We start from the raw sequence: 23,500 nt of genomic DNA on the forward strand, positions 1-23,500 counted from the left end.
GGAAGGAAGGAAGGAAGGAAGGAAGGAAGAAGGCCAAGCACACTGTTAAATTCTGGGGATAAAAGGGGGAAAGAGGCAGTTCCTACCCTCAAGAAATTTGTAATACATAAAAGGGAGGTAAAAAACTGAAGAGCTGGGGCAAAGTGGGTATGGAGTGTGAGGGCGGGGTGGTTCTGCTGGCTAGGAAGTCAATTTCTGAGCGTGAGCTCAGTCAGAAGTGAAATGGCATACCTGGGATCAGTCATAAAATGCTGGTTCTTACAAGCAGATTACCAAACAGATTAGTGAGTCTCCAGGAGGAGTGTAAAAAGTGAGTTGAGATGAGAGTTTAGTAAAAAACAGAAACACAAAGCAATTTACCAAATCCCATAAATATTTGTTCAACATCTCCTGTGTGCACACTTTGCTAAGTATTTGAGGAAAAAAGACATAGCCTCTTGCCTTCATGGAACATATAGCCTTTTAAGGGAATTATATACATAGACATAATTATTATTTAAAAAAAAAAAAAGTGAAGCCTAGTACTGTTTCCTTAATTGTACAGGCTACAATAGCCCAGAATGGAAATGCCAAACCAATCCCCTCACCTCACAGCACAGGGGAATACTCTTGGAACAGACTGCAGTCATTATGCTCTCTTCTGTCTGCACACTCTGTTGTACTTCCTCTCCCTACCACACTGAACTTCCTTAGATTGGTCTTTACATGACATATGTAATGCATACCTGAGCACATACTCCAAACCTCTTCAGCTCAGTAGGGATCCCCCAGGCTTCATACTCTGCTTGGATAAGACTTCAAGAACCCAGGGTCATTTTCTCCCTCCTCCTACCCAAAAAAGCATCAGAACAAGACTTGAATAAGTCATATAAGAGATATAAAAGAATAACCATTTCTCACATTTATACACATTCTTATGGTTCATAAAACATTTTCTTCATAAATTTTTATGTTCTGTAATTATTATCACTCCCATTTTATAGAGGAGTAAAGTAAAGCTTAGAGAAGTGGCTATCCTATAATTAATTACATTGCTAAAAACAGAGATAGAAATCTTGTTCTTCTGACACCAAACTAAAGGTTTTTGTGACTATATTCTTGGAAGAACATCTGGAATCCAGAGGGAATTGAATTCTCAAGTAAAGAGAAAGTTTGATACAGTTGGGAAAGCAATTGTTTTGGACACAGAGGACCTGAGTTAAAATCCCCTTTTCCCCCCAATATTTACTACCAGTAGGACTTTATTTACCAGTAGGTAAATCATTTAACTATACCAGGTATGTTTCCCTTTCCATAAAAAAGGGAAACTGCATTACATTGGAGCTCCCACAGTCCCTTTGTACTCTGGATCTGGGATTCTATAAGTCACCATGTTAAAACAAAATAAACAAAACTCTGAACTAAGATATAAAATTGGCAAGTACAAGAAAAAGGAGCTAATCCACATGGTGGATAATGGAGAACTGGTGGCTTATATTTAAACAAAGATTCTTATTCATCTATTCACAAGTAAAGATGACATTCCTAACTCAGTATGAGCTCTTAACCCACACTGAATTTCAGTATGGCACACAGAAAGAGGAAATTCATGACTAAAACCTTTGGGAAAACATACATTCTCTACTTTATCCTATTGGTAATTAATTTATTAGTCATGCTTAAAACATTACTTCCATTTACTCTATTAAGTCCTCCCACCAACGCTTGCCATAAGTTGTACCTAGGGAGTAGGATTTTGAGAAAAATAAAAGAAAATAAGCCAAGGGACTATTAATAACATAGACTTCTTCACATGATTCTCAAGCATATGATACAGGAAGAAACGCCCCCATACTTGTCACCAGGAAGAGTTCATATCAGGAAGATGTAAACAGTTGATTATGTGAGTCCAAATTCTATATAATACTCATAATTAGTCCTGAATGTTTGTTAAATACTGCATACAGCAATCACTTAGTGTCCATCTCATGACTTATCTACTGGGGTCCTAAATATCTGGTATATACATACCCAAGAAAACAGACAAAGGTCTTATCAAAAAGATATCAACAAAAAGATGGAGTTCAGGCTTTGTAACAGCATCATCACTATCAAACTTGCATGATCTTTGTACTCAAGACCTCAAGGCAACTTACAGCACAGCCAGGCACAAGAAACTCCCCAGGAAAGACATAAAGCTTAACATATCACAAATACATATAGACAGAAAAAGCCATCCAGAGCCCTGGTGCCATGTTGCTTTTCCATGAATTTTTTTTTTTTGTTCCTGAGTCTCTTATTCTCCTTCCTTGTGAGATAATTAGCTTTGCGGCTTTATTATCATTATTGGGAATTACCTATCTAGTCTATAATAAATATTAATCTAGAAGGTATGATCCTTGGGGTTTTTTTTTTCTCCTGCCTACAGACAATACCAAAATGGAATAAAAATTAAAATTGTCTTCATTAAAATAACTGTCAGCTTCTTCTGACTTCCTGCCCTGACTTCCCTCCCTAATTGATTTAAAACCTTATTACAAAGTCTTCTGCTTCTCCTCTTAAACCTGCTTCTACCTTACTTTCCAACTCATTAGAATCTTTCTTACAAGCTGGATGAAGGATAGAGTCAGAAAGAGGAATTATAATCAATTATTTTGGCTGCTTTTTCAAAGTTTCATTTCAAAGTTTTGAGGAAAAAAAAGAAAAGAGGCTGAAATCAATATTTAAAATGAGGTCATAGAAAAAGGTCTCAGTAATAGATTTCTTTATACTTCCTGAATTTTCAGTAAACATTGGTAATCACAAATTTCTCTTCATGGAAGATCAACATGACACAGGACTCTAATATTTCTGGATGGCTTTTCCTGTGTGTCTGTATTTGTGATGTGTTAAACTTCATGTCTTTTCTGGGGAATTTCTTATGCCTGACTGTGCTATAAGTTGCCTGAGACCTTGAGTACAAAGATCATGCAAGTCTGATAGTGATGATGCTGTATTACAAAGTCAGAACCCGCTCCTGTTTTTGACAAGACCTTTGACTATTTTCTTGGGGTATGTTCTCTAACCTGTAAGAGTATTTGTCCTGGCATCTCTGAACTCCATAGCTTACTCACCTAGATAATGTAGAAGGGAAAGTGGGGAAGGAACTTGGTTTTAGAAAGACCTGAATTTGAATCCTGCCTTAGATACTTATTAAAGAGTGACTTAATCACTCTTAACTTCAACCCTTTCACTTGTAAAAAGAGTGGGTTGGGCTAAATGACCCCTGTGATCCCTTTAAACTCCAAATTTCCAATCTTCCTTTGGCTATAAATTGTGCATGTCTAACACAAGAAAATGACTGAATTAATGCCAATTGATCTTAAGTAACTAATAATAATGGCATATTTTATTTCTATAGTGCTTTTTATCTTTTCATAGCACTTTCATTTGTGTTATTTCATTTAATGTCCCACAACATCCATTTGAAGTAGAAGGTAGGGGAAGAAATTCATAGATAAATAGAATTTGAGAGTTGGAAGGGGACGCAGCAGCCATCTAGCCTAACCCAAAATGGGATCACAAAATGTCAGACATGACTAAAATGACTAAATAACACATGCATGTGTGCATAAATTCATACATTATAATATATACAGATATATGTATATACATACATACATGTGTGTACATATATGCATGTGTCTATATGTGTATATAGAATAAATGGGTGATATAATTAACAATAATAATTTTAAAGAATTTTGAAGCTAGTTTTTCTAATGAAGCCCTCATTTTTCAAATATGTAGAGAATAGGATCAAATTTATAAAAAATAAAAGCCATTTTTCAACTGATAAGTGATGAAAAGATATGAACTATGCCCAATGGACTATAGAACCATGCATATCCTTTGACTTAATAATGCCACGACTAGGCATGAATCCCAAAAGAGATTTTAAAAATAAAGGAAAAGGACCTATATGGTCAAAAATGCAAATTCAAAATTGAAGGGATGCCCATCAATTGGAGAATTGGCTGAATAAATTGTGATATGTAATTACAATAGAATAATATTGTTCTGTGAGAAATAATAAGCAGGGTGCTCTCAGAAAAACTTGGAAAGTCCTCCATGAGCTGAAACAAAGTGAAATGTACTGTATAAAAAGAAATGTACTGTGTAAAAATAAAAGCAATGTTTATGGGATAATCAGCTGTGCTGTTCTAGCAATACAATGATCTAAGACTACTCTGAAAGACTTATGAAAAGTGCTATCCATACACAGGGAAAGAACTGATTATGTATAAATACATATTGTAGGTATACTTTTTTTTTTACTTTTTTTTTCTTGAGAGTCTTTTTTGGGGGAGGGGAGAACTGGGGTAATCTATGGGGTTTTTTCCCCCAGTGTAACTTTTATGGAAATGTTTTACATAACTTCACATGTGCCTTCTCAATGTGGAGGAGATAAGGAGAAAGAGAAGAATATGGACTCAGTTTTAAAAACAAATGGAAAAAATTGTTTTACATAAAATAAAAATAATAAAACATGAAAAAAAGCATTCCATAAAAGTTAAGTGATCTGCCCTTGATCACATATTAGTTTCACAAGCAGGATTTAAAATAAGATTTTCTTGATTCCATAATAATCCACATTTAATTCTCCATAAAGATTTTTCTATCCCTAAGAGTTCGTGATTAATAATAAAGAAATGAGAATTATTGATACCAATTATTTTGTTTAGATAGTAATGGAAACCAAATTAGCTGAGAGCTCACATTTCTATATAGGTTCTCACCTCACAATGACATTTATTATTATTTTTTATTGATTCTTTTTCTTTTCTAAGACAGACATTTCCCAATAATCTTGCCTTTTATAGAAACATCTCTCTTTAAAAAAGAAAGAAAGAAAGAAAGAAAAGAAAAGAAAAGAATAGTCTTTAATCAAAACCAAACCACAGCGTCATTTACAACATTCCTTAGACATAGTTGTTCATCAAGAGATACCTTCTTTAAGAGAAGGGTAGTCTATGTTAACATAGACCTTTTGGCAACAAGATTTGTCACTGCCTTTAACCAAATGTTGTCTCAGTTTCATTTCAATTTTTATGATAAGCATTACATATATTATTCTCTTCTTTGCACCACTACAAATCAGTCTTCCCACAAAGATAGTTGGTACTGGCAATACTGTGGTAGAGTTTGGAGTGAGGATGACAGGAGAGTTCAAAACCAGCCTAACACTTATTAATCATGTGATTCTAGGCAAATCACTTCACCACTATTTGCCTCACTTTTCTCAACTGTAGAATGGGGTTAGCTCTGAGGATTGTTGTCAGGAGCAAATGAAATCAGGTTTGTACAATACTTTGCATATCTTAAGGAATTCTATAATGCTAGCTATTATAATTATTACTATTCTAATTATTATCAAGAATTTTTCATATCTATTATTTTTATGGAATAATAATTTCATATTTATTGTTCATACATGCACATATTCCAATTGCTTCAGCAACTCCCTAATTGATAGGCACCCACTTTGTTTCCAGTTTCATTCATTTTTCTTGAAACAAACTAAAGAAAGAAGGAAGCTATTATTGGGCCACAGATTCCCAAAATCCCCAAAGTGGATATGGAAGATGAGTCTTTAAATATGTCAATTAATGTAATCTGGAATAAATTTAAGAAAGAAATTTCTTCCCAACCAAAACCTTTAGAAGACAAACTTTAAGATACACATATAACTCATCTATTAAAATAAAGAGAAGACTATAGTTCTTTTCCAACATATTACCTTTTCTAAAAACAAAAAAATCACTTAAATTTTTTAAATTTATAATTTTTATTACTGTTGCTATTTAATATGTGAATGAGATGAGGTTAGATCTTTCAAGACATTTGTAAAAATCGAGTAAGGCTTCATCTATTTCAAAGTTTGAGTAGTCCTGAAGGACTTTAAGCATTAAGTCAAGGGCATACTTAAGTCCCCTCCCTACTATCCCCTAAGGGTATACTTAAGTCCCCTTCTTGTTATCCTCCTATGACATCAGTGTCTTTCTGTTTTGGTCAAATATGGACAACTATGTACTTATTGGTCAAGTTCAATTTCTTGGGTAGTTCCTGCGGTTAGAATGCAAGATCCTCAGCTAATAAGGATGAGGGTCAGTGGTGGGAGGTGGTATTTGCATTAGGGATTAAAAGTGTTGACCCAGCCACCTACAGTGCTTCCTCCTTCGATTGTCTGCTTGATGGGGGAGAAGGGGGGGACGACGGGACGCCCGATTCTCTCGAGAACGTATAATAAACTTTGTTTTTCTAGAGATCTCTCAGCTTTTTTTTTTTATTAAATGTTGTCTGAACCACACATATGTATATACCCTTTGTACATTAACTAAGGTAAATGATTTAATCTCATCTTTTAAAAAATAAGTTGTGACTATTTTGCAATGAATTTTTTTTTTTTTTTTGTCATTGATTTCTTTTTTGTCTTTGACATTGATTCCACAGACATCTTGAATGGTTTTTCTTCATGTGATTCCAACTTGTTTTCCAAAATGTTTAAACTAATTCATAGCTCCTCTAAAAGTTTTTTTAAGGTTTCACTTTCACCACAACTCCTCTAACATTGATTATTTATATGTATGCCAGTTGTAATCTTATCATAATAATGTTAAAATTTACCTTAATGTATCACTTTAACAAGTTTCAATGTGCTTATGTTATTTCATTGTATACTCTCAATAGCCCCACAAAGTAGTTACTGAATACATTATTAATTCTTTTTATAGATGAAGCAACTGACACTCAGACAAATCCAGGGACTTATTCAAGCTCACACAACTAATTAATGTAGACCTCAGAATTGAAACTAGATTGTTTGAATTCATGACTCGTTTTCCTTCTACTATGCCATACAATTTCCTTTATATTAACAAATTCTAACCCAAGGTGAACCTGATTGAGTCAAATTAACACACTTGAGAAAAACTTTTCTAAAAAGTTATGCATTACCTAGAGTACCTGGATCTGGATCTAGGAGAGTTCACATCCAGTTTCAGACATTTATTAGTTGTGTGAGTCTATGCAAGTCACTTAAACCCAATTGCCTCAAAAAAAAAAAAAAAAAATCCTAGAGCCTATGGTAGAATATATAGAAACAGTTAAGCACAGTAGATGGAGAACTAGCCCCAAAGTAGGAAGATCTGTATTAAAATCTTGCTTTAGATCTTGTCTAGCATATGAACCTGGGCATATCATTTTTACTTCAGTTTTCTCATATGTGAAATGAGATAATAATAACACTTCCATTCTTTCTTCCTTATTATGAGAATAAATGAAGTAATAACTATAAAGATTTTTGGACGAGCCTTGGTCTTAGGTGGAGAAATGATGAAGGCAGAAGAGCCACAAGGAGGATCCCTGTTTCTGTCTCCATCTTCTATGTATCCTCTGTGTCTGCATCTGAGTCTGAGTCTGGGTCTGAGATCTCACACAAGGCACTTCGTCTTCCTTCAAATCCTGACTACAATCCCAGCTTCTATAGGAAGCCTTTCCTAATCCCTTTAATTCTGGTGTCTTTTTTTCCTGTGGTTTCTCTCCAATTTATCCTCTATATATCTTGTTGACACATAATTATTTACATGCTTTCTCTACCATTAAACTGTGAAATCACTGGGAACAGAGGCTGCCTTTTGACATTTTTTGTATCTCCACTGCTTAACACAGTGCCTAGTAATAAGATGCTTTATAAATGCTTCCTGGTTGATTGACAGACACAAATGGAAATAGAATGTTATGGCAGATACAGTACTGGTTGTGGACTCAGAAATATCTGCATTCAAATCCTGCTTGAGGCTTAATAACTATGCAATCCTTATTTGACTCTAATGTGCTCAGTTTCCTCATCTCTAAAATGAGGAGATGGATTGATGAGATTCCTTCCAGTTCCCCATCCATAATTATAAGATCACTCAGTTGCCATTAGCAGATGAACAGCAAGATTACTCATTTTTTAGAGTTATGATCCAGATCTTGTATCTTTGTAACCAGCAAGAAGGGTTTGTGTTACTTTGCAGAACTTCATTTGATCACATTACATGTGCAACTAGGTGAAAAAGACATACCAGAGGGCTCAGCTTACCTCCAAATTAGATGCTGGTGAGCATCCTCAGGAATCACTTGGCCTAAGCAAAGAAAACATCTAATTTTTTTTTTTTTTTTTGTGGGGGATTGGCTCTCTTGTGCCATTTAATTTCTCACAATGAATTTTACTAGCTGCCTGTCTCCAGTTATGAAGATTCTTGTATGCTGTGCATTTCTGTTCTTTCACAGTTAAATCACCACTCTTGCTATTTCTCTGTGACAGGAGTTTCTTGGTGTCTCCCAGTTTCTGTGAATGTGACAGCACCTCTCCTACTCCTGAAAAGTAGGTGGTAGTTTTGACAAGAGGGTCAAACTATTGTCTTGTTACTAAGCAAGCAACTATGACCTTGAAATGTGCGCAAGGTCCATCATGCTACAATTGATTCACTATCATCAGAGATGTGAGTAGGACTTTTTTTTTTTACTCAGGACAAATACCATAAAATATTCCCAGAACACACACATACAGACACATGCATGCACACATGCACACTCATTCAAAAACTGTTCTCAGTTGAGATACATCAAAGAACTTCCTATCTTATCTAATTATTGTCGCTAATCATAGAGGCAGTATGATGATACACACAACTCTGACATATACTGGCCATATGACCTTGTCACATCATGTCACAGGGCCCCCAAAACTGTCTAAAAGGATATTTTGAAGAGATTGATCTATCTGTGTCAGCAAAGGAAATTTACTCACTAGGAATTCCTGATGTCAATGAAATCATAGGTCCAGTCCCTAGCACCCTTCTCACTCCAAAAACAAAAACTAAAATACCCTAGATACTATAAACTCTTTCCCTTATATATTATTGAAGGACTGCCTTTTAGAACCCTAGAACAAAGCTCCAATTGTCACACCCTGATTATATCCTGACCTTGATTCTTAACAAAAAACTATTTGCACTAGAAGTACATAAGTTCCTTTATTACCATGACTGGTTTTAGCAAATGTTCAGGCCAACTTCATAAGGGAATTTATGTATCAAGCACATCCTTCTTGGAGGCCTCTCAAGAAAGGCAAACAGATGAAAAACACTTAATATTCAGATGTCTTGTTCATTCATAGAGGTAAATCCAATTATTCAGGCTCAGGCATTCTGATGAAGCAAGGAGAAGAGGCTGGAATGATAAAGCAAGGTATTTCTGCATTATTTATTTGGGCAAGTAATTTCCTTCAGCTTCTTCATTGCAATAAGAATAATAATGGACCTGTTTATCTATATCTACATCTATATATCTATCTATCTGTCTGTCTGTCTCATGTAAGTATATAGTAACTTTTAGTTTGTCCCACCTTTCCATCCTGCAGTCCCAAACTATATGACATTTCCTTGCCTTAAAAGATGATTAGATGGATGTGGCTCTTTTCAACAACAAGGTGACTCAAGCCAATTCCAAGAGAGTCATCTACATCCAGAAAGAGGACCATGGGGAATAAATGTAGGCTACAACATAGTATTTTCTCTATTTTTGTTATTGTTTGCTTGCCTTTTTTTCCTCATTTTTTTTCTTTTATGATCTGATTTTTCTTGTGCAGCATGATAAATGTGGAAATACTTATAATAGAATCACACATGTTTAACATATATTAGATTACTTGCTCTCTAGGGAAGGGATGGATAGAAGGGAGGGAGAAAATTTGAAACACAAGGTTTTGCAGGGTGAATGTTGAAAACTATCTGCATATTTTTTGAAAATAAAAATCTAATATTAAAAAAACAAAAAAAGATCAGAAAAAAACCTCAAAATCCCAGAAATCTATGCATATCCAAACTATTTTTAGAGGAGATATTGATATGCCTTATTTCACAGCAACTCCATGAGATTGGAATTACAAAAGAAAGAATTGAGGGTCTGAGGAGGTAATAAATCCAATAAATAATGGAGGATAAGCTCCACATCCAATTCCACTCATTCCAAATATACTATCTATGTTGCTTCTTCTTGGGATCTATTAGATTAGACCATCTCTAAATTCCTTAAATTAAATTTCAATGATTCTGTGATTTGATTTTGGTGGTGATGATGAATATCACTTGATAGAAGAATATTAATCAATTGCTTTTAAATCAAACTTTAACCATCTCCATTTACAAAAGAGAACTATATCTCTTGTTAATAGTTAGGGATATTACCTGTCAATATTATTCATATAAATTCCATGCCGCTCAGTTTTTAAACAAGATATTTCCACGTTTTCCTGCTCAAGAGAGGCACAATGGCTGGATTCCAGAATCACTGAATACCAAAGCTGGAATGATCCTGAAAAGTTCAAGTAAGTTATTCTATTACATTTTGAAGAAATAATTTCAACTTATATAAGGGAATTTCTATCCTAATATTCTATGGGACAGGGACAGAAAGAGAGAGACTGAGAGGGAGAAAAGAGAGGGAGGGAGACAGAGATACAGAAACAGATAGAGGGACAGATGGAGACAGGGCGGGGGGGGGGAGGGAAGAGGGGGTGTTCATGGTCTGACTCAGCACTTTTTTTTCTGTTTAAAAAAAAAACAAATCTTGGTCATTCAATTGTATAAGAATTGTCCCACCTTTCCATCCTGCAGTCCCAAACTATATGACATTTCCTTGCCTTAAAAGATGATTTAGAGTTAGAACAGAATTTATGGGGCATCTAGTCCAAATTTGTAACTTTATAGCTGAAGTACAGAATCACATAGACCAAACATGTTAGATCCTGAAATTGAACCTAAATCTTTTTACTTCAAAGTCAGCCACTTTTTCCTTTAGATCTAACTGAAGGCAGTTTAAGTCAGATTTTCTTCCCTAAACAATATACTGGATTACCCAGATTTTTGTAGCACCTTAGCTTGTTTCCCCAATTTTCTTTGTCAATATAATTGCTGCTTCTGCAGAAAGATTATTCTCTATTCAGTTTAGGTCAATCCCAGGTTACCTTTTTGTTTCTTGTAGGGGGGCATTTACCCTCAAATTTGTCACAGCTACAAGGTATGCTTCAGTCTTTCAGATCAGGGAGCTTTACATCAGTTTACCAACAGCAGGCTGGAGTACATTTCCTTCCCTCCTATATTCCTTTATTCTATTTTCTCTATTTTTCCTTATAGTCCTCTTGAAGAGGAAGCATAGAGTCTTGGGATTAGCAAGGTCCATAGATAAGTCCTGCCCTGATACATACATGCTATGAATGTATATGTCAGAGTGAATATAGGGAAGTCATCTACTATTGTTCCCTTCAATCAATTAACAAGTTTTATGTACTACATATCAAAAATTATGCTAGAGTGGGTAAATATGAAAACAAAACATGAATTAATCCCTCCATTTAGCAGAGTATACAGAGATAACTTTGTATATGAGTATATATATATATATATATATGCATTTATACATATATACACATACACATGTGTGTATGTGTGCATGCATATATGTATGGATATGTAAATGTAAATTGTGTGACTGTATAAATACACAAATATATGCTGAATAAATGCAAGATAAATATAGGGTAGTTAAGGAATGAAAGCACTACTACTAGAGGGGACAAAAAAATGTTTTCATGTAGAAAATAGGACAAGATATTGACTTGCCTCCAAAAAGGAGAAAAATCTTTTTTACCTTGAAGCAAGAATTTAACCATTTTTAATTATGATACCATCTCACACAATCCATAGAGGCTTAATCTAAAATTTGGAAAACTGTATCAAGACTATTGCAAAAATAATGCATAAAGAGTCAAATTTAAAAAGCTCTGAAAAAAATTCAAGAAAGAAAAAAAAAACTCGATGAGCGCACAGTATTGGCTTTAAGATAATAAGCCTGAGTACACAGACATTGCTATGATTTGGTTTCATATCTACATACTTGGATTGGGGGATTTGGAGGTGGAATTTTCTGAAATATTCAGCTAATAATCAATCATCCTTCCTTTGATTGAAATATCTGAGCCGAATATAAATATTCTGGGATCATAGCAAACTATTTACTTGTTCTTTTTTTTTTTTTAATTATTATGCTGAACTAAACAAACTCCATCAAAATAAGAATTTCCATTACCAAAGAAGATTGAAGGAAGGGGAAGTATCATTTATGAAATTGTAAATCTTCACTATATAATTTGTATTTTTAAAAATATAATAATTTTAACCTATTAGGTTCCAAGTTATAGTCTCCTCCTAACTCCACCTTTTGTCCTCTCTTTTTTGTATTTTTAAATGCTCATTGATAATTTTATTCTCTTCTTTTTGCAGCATAATCATTGGCTTATTATCTTCCCCTTTTCTGATTCCTCTCAAATTAAAGAAAAAAAATCCTTACTTTTAACCAATAAGCATAGTCAATAAGCAATAAGCCAAAAGCAAAACTAACCTATACATTAGATGTATTCATAAACATGTCTCATTCTGCACCCTGGTTCCATCAGATCTCGGGCAAAAGGTGGGTGCCATCTGTTCTCTGGAATCATAGCTGGTTAGTGCATTCACAGTTATTAAGTCTTCAAAGCTGTTTGTCTCTACAATGTTGTAATGTAGTTCATTGGTTCCAGGAAGCACCTTTACACTGAATTTTCATACTGCAGGAAAGGCACTTGCTGCCTCCTTCCCTGTCTCATTTCTCCTGTTTGAGCTTTCTGAAACTTCAGAAATACTAGCAAGTTTAAGGGGTAATATTTATATGGGTATTTCTTTTCAGTGTAGACATTCTAACTAATGTTGAGTGTTCCACATCCCTCTTACTCACATTTCCCCTTCTCCACTACACACACATCTTGGACACATATCCAAAATGTCAGTGCTTTTCCTAACATGGCCTTACTTGCTTGCCTCTGAGCTGCTTCCACTTATCACTTAGCCTGCTGTTCCTATTATATTAATAACTCTCTTGCACTGTCAGGACTAATGTGATCCTTTGACAAAGAATATATAGTAATTCACTAGAAATAGTACAGATAAGGAGAAGAATTTTAAACCTGTTCTTGAAAGTGTTAGTATGTTGACTAAAATACCTATATCTAGAGCTTTAAAAAGTCTAAATTGGCTAGGGGAGAGAGAATGAAAATTGTCTAACTTTAAGATAACTATTTAAATTGAACCTGGGTTAGATGATAAGCTCATGGTAGGAAATGTATGATTTGACTGGCATGTCTCTTTTTTCCAAAACTCATTTTGTTCATAGATTTTCAAGGCTGAATTGTTTGGTTCACAAGCAGAATTTATTTGTGAAAAACATACCATTTCACTTGGTGCCCAGATGACCGAAACCTTTTGGGATCCAAACTTCTTTCTCATGAATCAATTAATTAATAAAAAAAAAAATTTACAAAGCACCTATTATGTGTTGGGCACTGTACTGGGCACTAGGGACTCAGAGAAAAATGAAAGTCACTTTTCTCTTCATTGAGTAGATGGCCTAACTACTCCTATACTCAGGAAGTTTCAATAATATTAGATTGCATTTAAGATAAAATAGAAAGTCCTCTCATATAAAATTCTTCACAAGAAATCTATCTTAACCAATAGAGAAATAGGGGAAAGAGGATAAAAGCAAAAGGAGAGAGGGGTGATTAAAAGGAAAGCAGAGTAAGGGAAACAGTAGTTTAAGCAAAATAGATCTTTCAGGAGGGATAAGATGAAAAGTGAAAGAGAAGAATAAATAGAAGAAAATAGGGTGGAGGAAAACACCCAGTGAGTAACTATAAATGTGAATGAGATGAAGTCATCCATAAAACCAAAGCAGATAGTACAATGCATGAGAACTAATGAACTCTGAGGGCAAGTTGAAGTATAATTTTCTCACTGTTTTTGCTTTTCTTTTGCAATATGCCTAATATGGAAATGTGTTTTTCATTATTTCACGTATAATTAGCATCATATTTCTCGCCTTCTCAGTGGGCAAAGTAGGAGGTAGGAAGGAGAGAAAGAGTTGGAAACAACTTTTTAAAAAAAGAATGTTAAAATTAATGAACAATAATGTTTAAATGAAATAAAATCCTTCACAAAATAGCTCCAACCTATCTTCCCAGACTTAGTTCCCATTACCCCTCAAACTCTAGCATATCTGGATTCTAACTCATTTTCTATCCCTTGTTCATGATTATCTATCCACCACCTCTATAATGATAGACCCTCCCTCTTTCTTAGAATGCACTTATTCCTCACTTCTGCCTGGTAGAATCTCTAGCTCTATTTAGTCTCTAGATCAAGTGGTACCTCTTATTGAAGGTTTTCTTAATCCATTCCTTTAAAAATACTATTTTCCACTTCCCCCCCAAAAAATTGCCTCACATTTATGTTGTATTTAGCTATCTAACATTTTGTATAGTTGAAAGACAATTGCATTTGAAATCCAAGGATCTAGGATGAAATCCAAGGATCTAGTTTGAAATCCTGATTCCGCTTCTGTCTGTATTAAGGCTCTTCCACTCTCTGAGACTTATTTTCCTGACCTGTAAAAGGAGGAAGTTGGATTAGATGACCCCTTAAGTTCCTTAAATTCTAACCTTGTGAAGATCCCTGCTTTACACTCCTTTTCAGTAGACTATAAACTCTTTGGGGGTAGGGACTGTTATTTTTGTTTTTCTATTTTCACAGCTGAGCCCAGTGCCTGGCATAGGGTATATGCTAAATATATATATATATATATATATATATATATATATATATATATGAGCTGAATTAAATTTTCTTCCCTTACACTATTTTACAACTGAGCAGCTTTATTAAGCAATTGCAATGAAGAGTTTTTTCCACTTGAAAGCTTTTGATTGAGATTCAAATCCATCCAAGAAAATTATGCTACTGAGCTCCCATGGTAAACATCCACTCTGCTCCAGGAAGCTTATTCCTGTGAAGAAATAATGTACAAGAGCAGTTAACCCAAGGATCCATTCCTTATTTTCATCTGAAGAAGATGCCATCTTTGGTAAACAAGACTGCCCTTGTACATTTTTCAAAAGAACTCCTTGAAATAACAAGCTCTTGCTGCTAAACAGCTGAATGTCAGGATTCCTTCTCTTTCACACAATCTTGTAGTTCCCCTTTTCGTGCTCTAGAAACTACCTGCCACCTGGTGCCTTCTTAGAAAGGTATTGTGAAACAAATGCCTTTAGTTGCAGTTCTTTATAGTGTACATTATACCATATGTGAAATGGGTGACTTTCACATGACACTATAGAAAGAAGGGTGATCTTATTTGAATTGTATTGAATTGGACAAAAATACTTTAAAAAAATAATCAGTAGATGATTTCTTAAATGCATTCACTATCCACCCATATTTTTCAACATAACCATCCATTTATTAGATTTAAATCTACCCATACTTTTTTCTTTGACCTCTATCCACTAACATAATAAGTAAAAACACTTTCAGGGTTTTAAAATCTTTATCAAGTCATTTTATAATCTTTATTTTTAAATCTTTATAAGTCATTAAAAAATTGTGATATTTCCCCCATAGTCCCATTTTGATATATTATACTATTCATTCTTACAATCCTTCAAAGGCCACCTGCAAACCTCCTTCTTCATAAACTGATGCTTGCCCCTATCCCTGCAAGTTCACATCTTTCCAAAAAATATCTCTATCAATAACTCTTCCTTGAGTTATCGATAGCTAGCATACAGTGAGCTTTTCCTCATTCTATTCATAGCAGCACATATCATCTCATGAAATGATCTTATACATATTATTTATGTGATAAGAATTGTGGAAAATGGGAACTGGATAAAGAAATGGACATTGGTATAGACTATCACCCTCTCCTAAGGAACATTGACTGATGTAAAGTAATCCCTACAATGGGAAGTCAAAACACCTAGTCAGTAAATATTTGATTTCCTTGCCAAAACAATGGAAGCCAAGAACTATAGTCACCTAGCATACAAACTCATTTGCAAAATTTTATAGAGTAATAAGGTAGTAGTTTGTAAGAATTATCACTTTAATCAATAAGCATATACAACAAGCAACCACTATGTGTCAGCCCCTGAACAAGAAGAGTTAGAGAGTAAAAAGTGAGCGCTCAGAATTTTGGTCTGAATCCTAATTTATCTACAAGTCTTGGAATGTGTACAAAAAAAAGACAAAAACACTGGAAAATTCTTCAGCATTTCTATAACAATGTTCTTCATTAATGTCAGAGGAGCTACCTCATTTGAACTCCAAAATTTCATTGTCCAATGTACTACATGAGAAAGAAAGAAAATTAAGATAGGAAAAGTTGCTTTAGTAAAATATATTTATATAGCTTGAATACTGGACTTAGAGTCAGGGAGACTTGAGTGTAAACCTAATCTTAGATACTTACTAGATATGTGATCCTGGATAAGTCATTTAATATCTGCTCACCCTAGTTTTCTAATCTAAAAAACAGGGATAATAATGACATTTATTTTTCAGAGTTATTATGAAGATAAAATGAGATAATATTTGTAAAGTGCTTTGCAAACTTAAAGTGCTATATGACCTTAAGGAAGTTAATTACCTTTATCCCCCTGGAAACTTTATTACAAAAAATTACAGAAAAAGTCCCTATCTGTGATTGTCATTGGCAGGTAAAATTTCCTAATGGGTTATTACCAATAGTCATGAAATCAGAGTTCTGGTTCTATCTAGTCATTCTGAAGCACACCATAGTTTTACAATCAAATAACTGACTAAAATGTCTAGAAAATATAAATTGTTCCCAGTGGAATTAGTTTACTGACTTGTTGAATTGTAGAACAACATTATCTTCAAGGTTCTCCTTCAATTAGCTATCATTTGAATATATGTTAAGGTGACAAAAATTTCCTATTTAGGTGTAACAACAGAAGTAATAGTGTTGTATAACAGATTATGAATGCCATGTGAGGCTAGAATTGTTTATCTTTGTCTTGAAATATGTAGAAAACAATATGTGGATTGCAACAAACCCTAGGAATATTGCAGATCCTATTATATTAGATTCACAAATAATCAAAAGCATTTGACCTCATTGTTATCGCGTGTGCGCGCACACGTACACACACACACACACACACACACACAAACACACACACAAACACACAAAACTGATTGTTTCCAGATGCAGTTGAATAGAGAACTTTTAAAGCTAATTTATTATTTGAACAGGTACCGAAGAAGATAATAAATCATACCCAAAATTTAAGAAGATGAAGAGAATAAACTATATTAAATTTTAGAAATTACATTATAATTTCACTGAAGCATCGTTTCTTCCAAAGAAAATAGTGCTAATACTATTACAGTCGTTTTATATGATACGCCTGTGAATTATGAAATATCTCAATCTTCAAAGAATCAAAATTTTAGGTCACCCAAAGACCAAAAGAGTTGCAATATATCATATGTATAAATAGGCTATAGTCAATTACTGACAATGTTTTACATTTAAGAAGCAGCAAAAATGATATCATACATGATATGCATACTTGGGAAAAAATAGTGGAGTAGTAATTTAATAAAAATGAAAAATGGAAAGATGGACCAAAATGGCAGAGTAGCAAGAAGTAATATAACAAACTCCTCCCTCCCCCCAAAAAACAAAAACAAAAAACCTCCTTCAAGCAGATCTAGAAAATGTACTTGATTAAATTTTGATTGGACAATCCAAGAAATTATAAAGAAAAAACTCCCCAAAACCAGATGGATTTACAAGTGAATTCTACCAAACATTTAAGGAACAATTAATTGTAGTTCTTGTGACACAAATATGATATTGATACCTTATCAATGAGAGCAGAAATAGAGAAAGAATACTATAATCCAATTTTCTTAATGAATATAAAATAAAAAGATTTTAAATAAAATATTAGCAAGGATATTATAGCTACATGACACAATTATCATACACTAAGACAGGGGAGGGAGAATTTATATCAGGTATGCAAGACTGGTTCAGTGTTAGGAAAATTATCAGCATAATTGATCATATCAATAACAAAATTCATATGATTATATCAACAGATATAGAAAAAGCCTTTGGAAAAAATATAACATCCATTTCTATTAAAAAACACTACTGAGTATAAGAATAAATGGAATGATAAATAATATCCATCTAAAACCAAGAGCAAGTATCATCTATATTCAGGAAAAAATTGAAACCTTACAAATAAGATCAGGGATGAAAGCAAGAATGTCCAGAATCACCACTATTATTCACAATTATACTATAAATGCTAAGTACAGCAAAAAGACAAGAAAAATAAATTGAAGGACTAAAAACCTGCAATAAGGAAACAAAACTATCACTCTTTGCAAATAATATGGTGGTGAATTTGAAGAACCAAAGAGAATCAACTAAAAACCTACTTAAAATAATGAACATCAGGAAAAGTATGATATAAAACAAACCCAAAAAATTATCTGCATTTCTTTAAATACTACTAACAAAATCCAGAAGCTAGAGATAGAAAGAGAAATTCTATTTATAACTGCAGATGACATAAAATACTTGGGAATTTACCTCCTAAGACAAATCCAAGGATTCTATGAACACAATTACAAAATATTTTCCCCACAAATAAATACAGATCTAAGCATCTGGAAAAATAGTAATTGCTCATGCATAAGTCAAGCCAATATAATAAAAATGACAATTTTAAGTTAATTTACTTGCTGAGTGTCATACCAATCAAAATATCCAAGGAATTATTTTGTAAAGCTAGAAAAAATAGTAATAAAAATTATCTGGAAGAACAAAAGGTCAAGAATATCAAGGGAATCAATGAAAAAAAAATGTCAAGGAAAACAGTTCCAGATTTCAAACTATAGTATAAAGCAATACCCACCAAAACAACCTGGTATAGCTAAGAAACAGAATAGAGCTTCAGTGGAATAAATTAGGTACCAAAACATAGTAGTAAATGACCACAATAATCTAATGTTTGATAAACCAGAAATCCAAACTTTTGACCAAAAAAGAAATAGGATTATGGAGCCAAACAAAAAATAGAGAAGATTATAAAAAGTAATATAGATAACTTTGATTACAAACAGGAAACTGGAGTAAATTTTACAGCGAATTTCTCTGACAAAGGCCTCACTTCACAAATATATAAGGAATAATGCCAAATGTATAAAAAATAAAAGCTATTCTCCCACTGATAAATGATTGAAAGATATGAATAAGCAGTTTTTAGATAAAAAAATTTAAAGTCATCTATACTCACATTTAAAAATGTTCTCAATCAGTACTGATTAGAGAAATTAAGTTTAAAACAACTCTGAGATACTTCCTAAGTGATAGCTAATTGGCTAATATGACACAAAAAGAAAAAAATAATAAATGCTAGAGGAGATGTGGAAAAATTGGGACACTTCTGCACTGTTGGTAGAGTTGTGAGCTAGTAAAACCATTCTAGAGATCAATTTGGAACAATACCCAAAGAGTAATAAAACTGTGCATACCTTTTAATCTACCAATACCACAATTAGGTCTATATCCCAAAAAGATTTTTTAAAGGGGAAAGAACCTATTTGTAAGTGAAGATCTATAGTAGCTCTTTTAGTGGAGACAATAAATTGGAAATTGAAGGGATGCCCATTAATTGGGGAATATCCGAACAAATTGTGATATATAATTGTGGGATGTTGTGTGATAAGAAATGACCAGCAGAATGGTTCCCGAAAAACCTGGAAACCTAATATAAGCTCATGCAAAGTGAAATAAGCAGAACCAGGAGAACATTGCACACAGTACCAGCAACATCATAAGGATGATCAACTGAGAAAGACTTGGTTCCTTTGATCAAGACAATGATCCAAGACAATTCCAAAGGATCCATAATGAAAAATGCCATCTACCTCCAGAAAGAAAATGGTTGAGCTCTGAATGCAGACTGGAAGAGACAAAAAAAAAAAAAAAAAAAAAAACTTTCTTTATCTTTATCATTTTATTTTGTTTGACTTTTTTTTCAACATATATAATATGGAAATATTTTTATGTGAATTCATATTTTTTACATGAATTCATATGTATAATTGATCTAAACTTACTTTTTCAAGGATTTAGGAGATGAAGAAGGGCAAAGTAAAATTCAAATTTTACTTTAAAATGATTGTTTAAAAATTTTTCATTAATTAGGATATTTAATGAGTTTTTTTTTTATTTTAAATTAAGTTGCAGTGAATCATTTTTCCAGAGTGAATCAGCATAGAGAAGTTTGCAGAGCAATACTATCTCTCCAGGAAAAACTGTATGGACCATTCCAATATCTACTAAAAGGCTGTGGACCAAGACAATAGAAGGTCTCAGTTCCTTATCAGGGTATTTCAGTCACAATAGGTGCCATCTGACAAGTGGGTTACCCATTAACCAATTCTGGGTCACAAATAAAGCATGAACTTAGGAAGGACTCAGAGTGATGCTCTGGGAAGGGAATAAATTATACCTTGGAAGTGAATTGAGAAGAAACAAGTCCAGAAATTAGTAGTGATGTGGCTCAGATCCTAAAAGCAGAGCAGGTTCAGGGTCTCAGTTCTTTTCATTACAATCTGAATTCTGCTACAAAATGTCCAGGGCTGGAACCCCAGACTAAAGGGGAACCGGTGTTCCTGTCAATTTGAACTCACATAGCTCCCCAACTGATTTTCAGGAGTCAAGACTGCAAGCAGACAATTGCTCAGATCTAAATCCAGGTCAGAAACTTGAAGAGTTCCAGGTCAGGGAAGTAGGAAGCAGACTTTTGCCTTTGATCAGACCATGTCAGAAGCCCTGAAAGCATGCAGATCTTCAGCCTTTCCTTGAAATCCTGGAATAAGACAAAACTCAAAACCCCCAGAAACATGAATCATCTCAGATCTTTCCTTTAAAAGTGCACAAACTGGAAAGATTTATATAAATTGATACTAAGTCAAATGAGAAGAACCAGGAGAACATTGTACACAGTAACAATATTATATGATGACTGAGTGTGATAAACTTGGCTCTTCTCAACAATGCAGTGATTGAAGGCAATTCCAATAGACATGGGATGTAAAATCACAATCATATCCAGAGAGAGAACCATGGAAGCTAAATGTGGATTGAAGCATAGTATTTTCACCTTTTTGTTTATTTGTTTGTTTGCCATTTCTTTCTCATGTTTTTTTTTTCCTTTTTGGTCTGATTTTTCTTGCACAACATGACAAGTATGGAAATATGTTTAAAAGGATTGCACATATTTAATCTATATCAGGTTGCTTGTTGTCTTGAAGAAGGGGAAGGTAAGGAGCAAGGGAGGGAGAAAAATTAGAACATAAAGTTTTACAAAAATGAGTGTTGAAAAAGGTGAGCCAGTATTCCTGCCATGTATCTCTACATGTATTTGAAAAAAAAAATGTACAGAATGTCATCCAAGATATCCTATTTCAAGAAAGCTTAAAACTGGACAGATCTCTTTAGAATCAGAGAAGAAAATAAAAATAAAAATAATCTACCAGTCTCCTCCTTAAAGAAGCCCCCAAATTAAAATTACTGAGAATATCAAACTCAGTGTCCAGAGCTCCCAGGTCAAATGAAAAATTCCACAAGTGACAAGAAAGAAAATGGTACCAAGGAAGTACGTTCAAGATTATATACCAGAGAGTTGACACTTGAACTTCACTCTCTTTTGAACTGGTCAAAGGATGGAAGAATATAGAAATACACATACACATACACAGAGTTGAATGCAGAAAAACATTACACACAACAGTGAAAAGAAAGAGAAGAGAAAAAGGGGGAATTAAAGGGAGGATAGATTAAGGGAGGATTTATCCAAAACAAAACAAACTCTAAGGATTTACAAAAGTACTTACAAGTTTATTGTTGTTTTTTTGAGGCGGCAAAGTATGAGATTCTGAGGGATGCCAATAAATTAGGCAATGGCTGAACAATTATTGCATATAAATTGAAGGAATTTGTGCTATAAAAATAATAAAAGGAATCGTTTCATAGAAACCTGAAAAGATTTTTTATGAACTCATACAGAACTCACAGAACCAGGAGAACAATTTATACCACAACCACAATATGATAAAGAAAATTTAAAAAATATTAGGGACTTTGATCAGTGTAATGCCTATGATTCCAGAGGATTCATAATGAAACTTGTTACTCACTTCCTAATAAAGAGGTGAAATTCAAAATGTAAAATGAAATATTTTCTTGGATGTAGCCAATGTGGAAACTTGTTTTGCTTTACTATACGTGTATGTAACAGATATTTTTCTTTCTGAATTGGGCAGAGAAAGAGAAATGGTGAATTTGGGTTGATTTGACTGATCATAACAAGAAATAGATAATCTGAGGGCTATATTAATATCAAAATAACATTAAGAAATGTAGAAAATTATGTGAATCCCTGTGGAAGATTAATGGGAGGATATGAAAAAAGCCACTAGTGTCCCCTGAAAATTATTTCCAGTTTATCCTGTATATGTCTGGCTTAATTGTTGGCATGTGCAAAGCATTTACATATTAACCCTTGAGCTTATTGAAAACAGGGACTATTTTTGCCTTTATTTGTGTCCTTGGTACTTGCCACATGGTAGGTTCTTAATAAATGCCTATTGATTCAAAAGAATGAAGAAACATTTCTGTACAGTTGAAAGAAATATTCACTTTGATGAGGTAATAGATCCTTTAAAATATTATAACAATAGCTATGAAGCACTTAGAGCTTGGTCAGACATCAAAGACATCAAGGCCATCCACTGCTGCATCCTGGGCCATTGCTAGTTTTCATGACTTTTGTCTTGCCACTGGACCTCAGAGAGACTGAGGTTGACAACCTTATGCAATTCTGTGTCATTAAAATTCAACTCACTCACAAGTCAACACATCACCCCAAGATGTCATTGGTCTTCGTCGAAAAGGAAGAATGAATAACAACAACAATTTGTCCATGTGTCTTACCACACCTACTGAACTGTAGGTTCTTTGAAGGCATATCTGATCTATTTCTATCTACTCCAATGCCTAACACAATGAATCACACAAAGTAGGCATTTTGTAAATATTTGTTGAACTAATAGAATACAATCTTTCTCTAATTCTGAGCCCAGAATACCCCTGTTCATCAGTACCTGTTAAGTTCCTTCAAGAAGGTTATATAAGCATTACAGATCATATATTTAGGGCTGGAGCCAGACAAGCTCAGATTTTATCTTAGTCCAATTTCCTCATTTTTACTAGTGATGAGACTGAGTCCTAGAAAGGTTATAGAAAGTGACTGATCTACAGCTCAAAGTGTTCAAAGGCTCTTTATACTCAAATTGTCAAATATTAAAATATATGTTAATTTACTTTGAAAGATCACTTCAGATAGAATGCTTTTCATGCTCTATATAGCCTGCCTACCTCCACTAACAAAAAGAACCAGATCAAATTCAATTCAAGATCAACAAAACCACGATTCTGTGTAATGAGAGAAAGG

At 33.8% G+C, this 23,500-nt stretch overlaps 1 long non-coding RNA gene across 1 annotated transcript in view; it reads right to left on the minus strand.

Annotated features, from left to right (window-relative positions):
• Window positions 1-519: 519 nt before the first annotated feature.
• The window catches only part of LOC116421545, an 86,810-nt gene continuing 63,829 nt past the window's right edge, over window positions 520-23,500 (minus strand). The window contains exons 2-4 of the long non-coding RNA XR_004231949.1: window positions 10,254-10,380; window positions 9,049-9,237; window positions 520-828 (exon numbers count right to left, since the gene is read on the minus strand). This is a non-coding gene — a long non-coding RNA (uncharacterized LOC116421545). The remainder of the gene's footprint in view (window positions 829-9,048; window positions 9,238-10,253; window positions 10,381-23,500) is intronic.

This window comes from Sarcophilus harrisii, chromosome 2, assembly GCF_902635505.1.
Source record: "Sarcophilus harrisii chromosome 2, mSarHar1.11, whole genome shotgun sequence".
Lineage (NCBI taxonomy): Eukaryota > Metazoa > Chordata > Mammalia > Dasyuromorphia > Dasyuridae > Sarcophilus > Sarcophilus harrisii.